Source organism: Mus caroli, unplaced genomic scaffold, assembly GCF_978045245.1.
Source record: "Mus caroli unplaced genomic scaffold, Mus_caroli_1 scaffold_12, whole genome shotgun sequence".
NCBI lineage: Eukaryota > Metazoa > Chordata > Mammalia > Rodentia > Muridae > Mus > Mus caroli.
In genome coordinates this window covers 20376917-20386510 of record NW_028227267.1, presented here as the reverse complement: position 1 = coordinate 20386510, position 9594 = coordinate 20376917, and the positions used below count along the sequence as shown (strand labels likewise).

At 43.6% G+C, this 9594-nt stretch overlaps 1 non-coding gene across 1 annotated transcript; it reads left to right on the top strand.

The window, feature by feature from the left end:
* Positions 1–9100: 9100 nt before the first annotated feature.
* On the top strand, positions 9101–9162 carry LOC147001663 (U7 small nuclear RNA). Its single transcript, XR_015044771.1, has one exon. It is a non-coding gene; the product is annotated as a U7 small nuclear RNA (small nuclear RNA).
* Positions 9163–9594: the final 432 nt, after the last annotated feature.

Here is a 9594-nt window from a genome sequence, read left to right as displayed (position 1 = left end):
ATGAAAGAAAAAAGAAAAAAGAAGGAGGAGAAGGAGGAGACGAAGAAGAGGAGGAAGAGGAGAATACTTTTTAAGAACCAGTGATATGCAGCTATGAGAGGAGAGTTACTACCATTTCTGACCTTTGGAGACAGTGAACAGGAGAGCGATGCTAACATCTGTTAAAAACTAGAAGTTTGCCCATTAGAAGTTATTAATTCATCCTTGAGCACCAGACCGCTGCTTCTCTTGGTTCTGGGAACGTATAAATATTGCTGCTCCTGGCAGGCCAGTGTGAACCCTTATCTCCAGCACATCCACCAGGTTCTTTCTTTGACATCTCAAAACAGTATTCTTGGGCCTTTGAAGCAGAGTGTTTGCATAAGGATAACTTTTTAAAATTCTTGTCAAGAGGTGTGGTGCTTACTCTTTAATCTCAACAATGGGGAAGCAGAGGCAGGCAAATATCTGTGAGTTCAAGTCTACATAGTGAGTTCTAGGACATCCAGATTTACATAGTGAGAGCCTGTCTCAAAAAAATAAAAATAAAAAGGCTTGTGAAAAATGTTGTTACTGTGTCATAACAAAATATCAGGATGCTTAAAAAATCTTGTGAGGAGATTCATTTACTAAAGCAAAATTTCACCAAGTAGTTCACATACTCAAATGTCTTGGGAATGAGGGTCTGCTTGACAATTAAGTTGTGCCCCTGACCTCAAGCTTAATGCATATGGTAGAAGTGAGACCTGACTCCCATCCCTAGATTCTAACTTCCACACCTGCTCTTTTGCTTGTACACTACTTCCAAGATAAATAGCCATCTCTCCTTTTTAAGTGGTAGAAAACTTAGTCTCAAACTTTGAAAACTCTGCTGGCTTCAGCACTGAGACCAGACAGGAGTCTATGAGATGACTCCTGGGAAGAGATCTAGGGTGGAGACAGTGAGTTCGAGGACAGCCTGGTCTACAGAGTGAGTTCCAGGACAGACAGGGTTATACAGAGAAACCCTGTCTCAAAAAACAAAAAAACAAACAAACAAAAAAGACTAGCATTCCTTCACACCTGAACAATTCATGTAATTTAACTTTGCTTTCATATAATGCATATCTCCTTCAGTTTCTATTGTCTGGTCCTGGAAGACAGAAGAATCTAACTTTGTTTTGTGAAGCTGTGCTCACCAATGAATCATCAACATGGATGCCTTCCAGGTAGGCCTGGGGGTACGTGGAGGGGGTAGAGAACTTCCCAGATGCAGAAGCTGTGGACTTTCTCATCTGGGGAGTGAAAGAACGTTGTGGGGAAACCCCCACTTTTATCCCAGGTTGGTGTGCACCCAAAGAATCACGATAGGCCATCTTGATGCAAACACATGAGGTAGTTTAATGATGGAGCTCCGGGCCAACACGTATCTCACACAGGAGACAGTGGTTGTCAGCCACGAAGCTCAAAAGCTAGGGGGGTCTTGGGCTGGGGGAGGAATTGGTGTGGTTTCACACGATTGGTTCATTTAAACATCAGCAAACTGTACGTGCAGATCGAGGTATCAGCAGAGCATCTGGCTAACATTTAACCCACATCAGAAGGGCAGGAGATAGGGAGGTGCCAGGTCAGTCTGGACATGTCTTTGCATGCTCTTTATCTTCATGGCCAAGCAGCCTCAGGAATGTCTTAACGATGGGCCTGCCCGGACATGTCCTGGCCTGTTCTGCTATGTTCTCAGCCCCAGGTTTCAAAGCTCACAAACAACTCTTTGGGCTATTTGACATAAATTATATGAATCACAGGTCTCAAGTTTTATTTTCTTTCATTCCACTCTTCTTCTACTAAGTAATTCTAATCTTAAAATTAGACACTATCTTCTCCCTGACACACTTGATCTTTCTCAAAACTAAAAGTTGCACTGCACTAATTATTGTTCTAATAAAGGTGACTTGCCTATTTAACACACATGGACCTCTAATTAAAAGCAGAAGCAAAATCAAAAGGGGTCCCATAAGCGTAGAAAGTAGGATGGTCAAGAGTACAAGATAAGGGCCTTTCCACTGAGTCTCAAGGTTTTCTGCATGGTGGCATCTAATGTAGACCGAATCTCTAACTTGGAAGAGATGTGGGGCTTGCAGGTCTCCTTCTCTTGAGTAGGCCTTCTGGAGCTGCTTCCATGCTCACTCGCTGTCTCACCCACTCGAGCACCTTGAGCCTAGAGAACAAAGGCTGGGAAAGGAGCATGTCAATACTATGTACAGAGGCTATTTTTACCAGTAGAGGGCTCCCCTCCCGTAGAGTAATTTATAGGGGGGTCAGTCTAAACTGTCCAGGGGTGTTTCTAACCCTGAAGAGCACAAAGGGTAGGAAAGTTATCTAATCATTAGCGCCAGTCTCCACTGTCAATTTGGTAAGGGTCTCTTAATGGTTCTATTCATTCTCTCTACCTGTCCTGAGCTTTGGGGCCTGTATGCACAATGTAACTTCTAATCAACCATCAATATCTTGGCCAGTCCCTGACTTACCTGAGCAATAAAGGCAGGTCTGTTAACTACACCTTTTAATTTTTTTGGCCCCCAAGTGGGTCAAGTAATGTAAGTGGTAACATACTTGTGTCCTTCTTTTCATGGGAGGACTAGTTTTCTTTTTTCTGTTTCTATTACTCTATGCAGGGTTTCTTTTATCAGTCCTAATTTGTCCATAATTTGATAGTCCTCAGGGGTGTATCTAAAGCTGGTCTTTCTAACATCATAATAATGTTTAGGCTCTTTGACTGCCAGGATCATTGTTCCTTGGGCTGCCAGTTTGGTGGTTAGATCTGCCATTTGATTCTATTTAGCCACAGCATCTTAGGTCTATCTCTGCAGATGTCAACAGCCCTCTTTGTATATTGCTCCATACAGTGGCAAAAGCATACCTGCTGTCAGTGTAGACTTCCCTTTTGGCATTCATAGAGCTTGTATCAAAGCCACAAGTTTGTCTTTTGGGGCCGACGTCCCTTCAGGGAGGCTGCTGGCCTAGATCACTTGCTTTCTGTCCACCACTGCACTGCTGCCCCCGCCTTCTGCTTACCTTTAACCACAAAGCTACTGCCATCTGTGTACCAGCTCGAACTCCCAGGCCAAGGCTGATCTGATCCTTCAGATCATTTCGAGTACCAGTTTCTTCTGCCAGAATTTCAACGCAGTGATGAGTACTTGAAGTCTCAGGCAGTAGGGTAGCAGGATTGAGGACAGCAGGGGGAGTGAAGCTCACTCATTCAGTCAACAAAGGCTCTTATAACGTGTCCATCGGTCAGGGGAACGGTTAGATAATGCTTTCAAGAGCGTGTGGTGCCACTACAGTTATTTGCTTACTCAGAGTGAGCTTATCAGCATCCTTGACAAGCAGAGCTATGGCAGCAATAGCTTTCAGGCAAGAAAATCACCCGCTGGCAACAGGGTCTAACTTCTTGGATAGGTAAGCCACCGGCCTATTTTAAGGTCCCAAAGTCTGAGGAAGGACTCCTCTGTCTACCCCTGCTCTCTCTCTTTTTAAAGGCTTTCTGGTGATCTGGGGTCCACACAAATACCTCTCCTTCTTTGGTTAGGGGGTACAACGGGCAGCTAAGGTCGCCAATCCAGGTATCCAGAGTCTGCAGAAACCAGCGGTGCCCAAGAATTCTCATACTTGCCTTGGTGTAGTTGGGGTAGGGATCTGAGTTAGTCTTTTTTTCTGGCTTCCTTTAACCACTGCTTCCCATCTCAAAGGGTGTATCCCAAATAAGTAACTTTAGTCTGACACAGCTGAGCCTTTTTAGCTGAGGCTCAGTCTTCTGTTGCCCAGGTTTCTAGGTCCTGCCTTTTTTTTTCTTTCTCCTACCACTTCGGCCAAAATTCTAGTCAAATTTCTCTCTTGTCTACGATCTCTCCTGTTCTGTTCTCTTTTTTTTCTTTGCCTCTTTCACTAGATCACTTATCTGTCTCTCTCTTATAATATACCTCCAATCTCTGAAGTTTCTTTCTGATATCTGGAGCTGACTGCCTTCTCAAGGCCAGGGCCACTGAGGCCTTCTGGGCTTCTGAGGTAAGATCAAAGGGAATGAACCACCTGAAGGCTTCTATAAGCCTTTCAAGGAACACTGAGGGAGGTTTGATCAGCCCCTGTATTACCTCTTACCTTAGCCAAATTAATGGGCCGTCTTGAGGCACCTTGGAGACCAGAGCCTAGCAATAGATTTTTAAGCTCTCCCTACCTTCGACTATGTTGCAGTCCCAAATGGGGCAAGTAAAAGGGAATCTCATGTCGATCTCATTTTGTAGCTGTGCAGGCTGCCGTCAGCTCCCAAGATGTTTTTTCTAGCCTCTAACAGAATTCTCTCTTGCTCTTCATATGTGAAGAACATCTGCAACAGCTGTTGACAATCATCTCAAGTAGGCTGATGAGAGAACATAAGGGATTCCACCAACCCTGTGAGGCGTTGGGGATCCTCTGAGAAAGGGGGGTGGTTAGTTTTCTAGTTATAAAGACCAGCAGAGGAAAATAACCAGTACTGAAGGATTTGAAGTTTGGGTGGGTCCACCAGAGTCCGCCTGGACTCTGCACTCTGCAGCTCCATGTACCCGAAGTGGTCCGCCTCCTGCCGCCCTGGCGGTTGGGGTTGAGGCTGGGGATAACGGGGAGGTAGTGGACTAGGCCACTCAGGAGGCTTCATAGATTTTGGAGGAGCCAATGGATTGAGCTGGTGGCTCCAATTCAGAAGAAGCCTTCAATTTCTCTTGTAACACAAGAGTACAACCACAATTTGGGGAAGCAAAACCCAATTTTAACAGTGTAAACAATCTATTCTCTTTAAAAATCAACACCAAAAACATTACTTGCTACAAAGTTTGGCTGCCTGTTCCTGCACAGAAACGCAAGAAGGTGTAGCCGCCAATACCTCAAAAAGACAGGGCCCTAAGTCTTATTTTTTATAAGTCTGGTTTCTAGGATAAGAATTACATAGAATATTACCCAATTCAGGTGTATCTTTAGAGACCCTGTCTCCTTGGGTTGTCTTATGCTTCATGTTGTAGTTCTAAATTATTTTAACCCAGAGTTATCATTTTTAAGCCAACTTTCTGTTACCAATGTTACAAATTTTTAATCATAACCAATAACTTATGAGCCAATAATCTATAACCAAGTCATGTAAAACATATTTATACCTTAAAAACTATTCAGAAACAAAATGAAATAGCTGCATACATTTGCTTATTTAAACCAAACAAAATTCTTAATTTTTCTAGCTGTAATTTCAAGAGAGGAGCACCTTGTCACCTGATGAATCTAATAATCAAAAGCACAGAGATTTTTGTAGGAAAAACAGCCATCAGATACCTTACCATAGAACTTGAGAAGCTTCTGGTCCCTGTAAGAACAGTGTTTACAATCAGCACCTAGCAAGGCTTCTCCAGCCACACTAGACTCCTAACTATAGGTGCAGGGCTCCAAAGACTAATTGATACTATCTATTTATTTTTTCTTTTTCTTTTTTACCAAATTATCTCCAGATAGTAGTGCTTTTCTCAAACTCATTCTCTCACATGTAAACTATCTCTAGTTCTAATATCAGTTCAATGGTTAAGAGTCAGTCGAAGGGGAGTGCTAATGGTCTGCCCCATCATCTAAGTCACATACAGGGAGGCAAACAAGACACACACACACAAAGATTACAATAACCGAGACCAGAGCCCTTCTCCTGCGGGACTTCTAACACCCAGAAACAGAATCAGACGGCCGAGTGAGCACACAATCTCTCCTCTCCAGGAGGGATTCTAACTCGGCACCCAGATGGGAAATCCCCAGGCATCCCTGGAGCTCCCTAGACCTCCTGGGACGTTTCCCAGGGTAGCAGCCTGTGGTCTTCCTAGCATGTCTGCCGACCACAGTCCTCTAGTCCTCACGGCCCAAAAGGACAGCTGCAAATACAAACAGCATGCATTTCAGAAAACTCCATCGTCTACAAACACCATGGTCCACTTCCACCCAGACACCAAAACCAGAGAAACCAAAATCAGGCGGATCCAAACTTAGACTGCGCTGTGCTTCAGAAACATAGGATGAGACAAAAACAACCCAACACACCAAGCACATGTTCGCATGTTCGTTTCAGAAAACAGACACTCAATACAGAGACATTGGCTGGCACGCACACAAGAGGGGATCCCCATACCTCCAAGTCGGTTCTCAGGTGTGAGGGGTGGTCACATTTCCCGGCCAACGCACCAAATGAAAGACCCACAACGTGAGGACTCCCCCACATTCTGACTCAGAAGAGGTGACACCCCAAATCACTCATGAGAAACAGTCTTGCTGCAAACTGCAAGAGGACTTTTAAAATACCAAAAATACCAATTAAGAGTCACAAGGAAGTGCAAAGTCACCAGAGTCACAAGGAGCACCTGGTAACTATCACTGACAAATTCTGTCCTAACGTCAGTCCAAGTCCACAGTCAGAGACAAGGGGTTGACACTGTCTGTCCCATAACAAAATCAGAGAAAAAACAGAAACAAACCAAAGACACAAGACACTAGTATATCTAAACACATGTGTCCGTGTCTGGACTTATACAGCCAACCAAACACGACTTCCTGATGGGGGTCGGATTCTACATTGACTTCCTTCCTGGTGGGGGTTGGATTCCACATTGACCCCCTTCCACCCGTGGAACGTCTTCCAGGGTTGCAGCCTGCCAGCCTTAGGATGTCTCTCTCCACGGCCGCTGGGTCCTTATGGTCCACAGTGGCAGCTGCCAGAAAATTGAAACCAAAGACAAACTCAGTGGTGCCACACCACACCTAGACAACAGAAAACATACAAGACTCACACAAACGTACCTCCAAGGGGTCTTCGGGGTTCCTGGGTGTCACGCAAATCTCGGTGGGACCTCCAAATGAAAGAACCTAGTGGGGAAACCCCCACTTGTATCCCAAGTTGGCGTGCACCCAAAGAATCACAATAGACAGTCTTGATGCAAACACATGAGGTAGTTTAATGATGGAGCTCTGGGCCAACACGTATCTCATACAGGAGACAGTGGTTGTCAGCCACGAAGCTCGAAAGCTAGGGGGTTTTATAGAAAAGGGTCTGGCGCGGTTTCACATGATTGGTTCATTTAAACATCAGCAAACTGTACGTGCAGATTGAGATAACAGCACAGCAACTGGTTAACATTTAACCCATGTCAGAAGGGCAGGGGATAGGGAGGCGCTGGGCCAGTCTGGACATGTCTTTGCATTCTCTTTATCTTCATGGCCAAGCAGCCTCAGGGATGTCTTAATGACAGGGCTGCCCGGGCATGTCCTGGCCTGTTCTGCTATGTTCTCAGCCCCAGGTTTCAAAGCTCACAAACAACTCTTTGGGCTATTTGACATAAATTACATGAATCACAGGTCTCAAGTTTTATTTTCTTTCAGGAGTTCTGGGAGATCTTTTGTTGGTTGGTTGTTGTGTTTCATGTCTACTTAGTCCAGTGTGAACTGAAGTTTCCAGAAAAAGTTCATACCTTACTTTGAACCTTCTATGCAGGTTGGTTGACTGGTTAGGACTTTAACAATTTTGAAGAGGTTGGAATGTTACAAGTCCAGAGACTAGAATTTATCTTGGGTTTTGGGGGTTGGTTTTGGTTTATAGATATGTATTTTCTTTTATTGTGTATAAGTGTTTTGCTTGCATAGACTTATGTACCATATGCATGCCTAAAGAAGGCACTGGACCCCTAGAACTGAAGTTAGTTCCAGATGGTTGTGAGCCACCATGTGGATGCTGGAAAACAACTCAGGTATGCTGTAAGATCAAAAAGTGTTCATAACTCCTGAGCCACTTACCTCTCCAGCCCTTTGTCCTCTCTTTCTTCCTTTCTTCCTTTCTTCCTTCTTCCTTCTTCCTTTCTTTCTTTCTTCCTTCCTTTCTTTCTTTCTTTCTTTCTTTCCTTCTTTCTTTCTTTTCTTTCTTTCTTTCTTCTTTTATTGATTTTTATATGTCTGTGTGCATATATGTCTGTGCACATGTGTGTTCCTGGTGCTCATGAACATCAGAAAAAGGCATCAGAACTCCTGGGATTAGACATATAGACAGTTGTAAACTGCTGTGTGTGTGATGTAACTTAAACTCTAATCCTCTGGCAGAGAGAAGTGGGTGCTCTTAATCTCTGAGCCATCTCTTCAGCCTTTCTTACTATCTTTAGTCTACTTTGTATCTAGTTGCTACCCATCTCTGTGTCTGACTTAATATCCCTGTGACTATCAGGTGAAGCCTTTGAAAAGTCTTAACTGCAGAGTCCTACTTGGCCATGTGGAAGGAACAGTATAACATGGTTTCCTGCCCCTGGAACAGAGCCAGGAGGGCATGGGCATCCACAAGTATTGACGGATACTAGGCATAAGGATTGTTTTATGTTCCTCCTTCAGGGAACTGCCCTCTCTACCAAGGTTAATGACTCCAAGATAACCAGAGATAGCACATGCTGGAGGCAAGGGTAAGTATAATGTCTCAGCAAAATGGCCAAACACTGTGACCTTCAGAACAGCCCTTAGGGCTGTGGGAAAGAACTCTGAAAATGTGAGTTCAAAAATATATAATTTCTCAACTATGCAAAATATAAGGATGCAATATGAATTATATGAGGGGCTTTGTAGACTTAGGAAAACAGGCAACTGCACTATGAGCAGGCTTGTCAGGAAGATACAAAGGCAGGCTGATTCTTGAGTTCAAGGTCAGCCTGGGACAGAGCTAATCTGTGTCTAGGCATGGTCAGAATGGTAATCTTAGGACTGATTCCACCTAGATAAATTTATTGTTTGTGATTACAAAAGGCAGGTTCTGAATTCATTTGCCATGTTAAAAAAAAAAAAAGTTAACTTGCTGTCTTCTAAGAATCAAGGGGCTAAACTCATGGAATGCTAATTCATGGGATGGTCAAGAGGGAACCTGAAGTAAATGATTGAATTGATATGTAAATAAGACTGGGGTTTTGGTCTTCATGAGATGAGCTAGGGGAGAGGGAGGGGGAGGGAGGGAGAGAGAGAGAAAGAGAGAGAAAGAGAGAGAGAGAGAGAGAGAGAGAGAGAGAGAATTTTTGTTTGATTTTTTAGAATTTTTTTCTGGAGATATCTGGAGAGCAAACACAACTCTTTTAGAATTTTTTTAACAGGAGTTCTGACTTTAGTTGGAAATCCCAAGAATTACTTAGAATTTTTTATACAAAGTCCAAGAATTGTTTTAATACTTTTTATTTTATTTATTTATTTTATATATATGAGTACTCTGTTGCTGTCTTCAGACATGAAAGATCCTGACAGAATGTAAAAGGTCACAGAAGCCCTGAAATTGGCAAAATGCATTTCATTGTTAGTAGAAGTAGTTTCGCTGGCTTAGAAAAATAGAGGTACACAATGCTCTGGCTGCTCCTTGAACCCGTGTGTCTGCCAATGTTCTGACTGTTCCTTGAACCCAGGTGTGTGCCCACTGATGAAGGCCATTGCCAGGTGTTTGTGATATTGGTTGCTGGGATAGAGTCAGAAAATCTCCCCAGCAACCACAGTCGGGGCCAAACCTGACTTACTACACCTTCATTAGACTCTTTCCTTGTTTCCCTCCCATACCCATTTCTT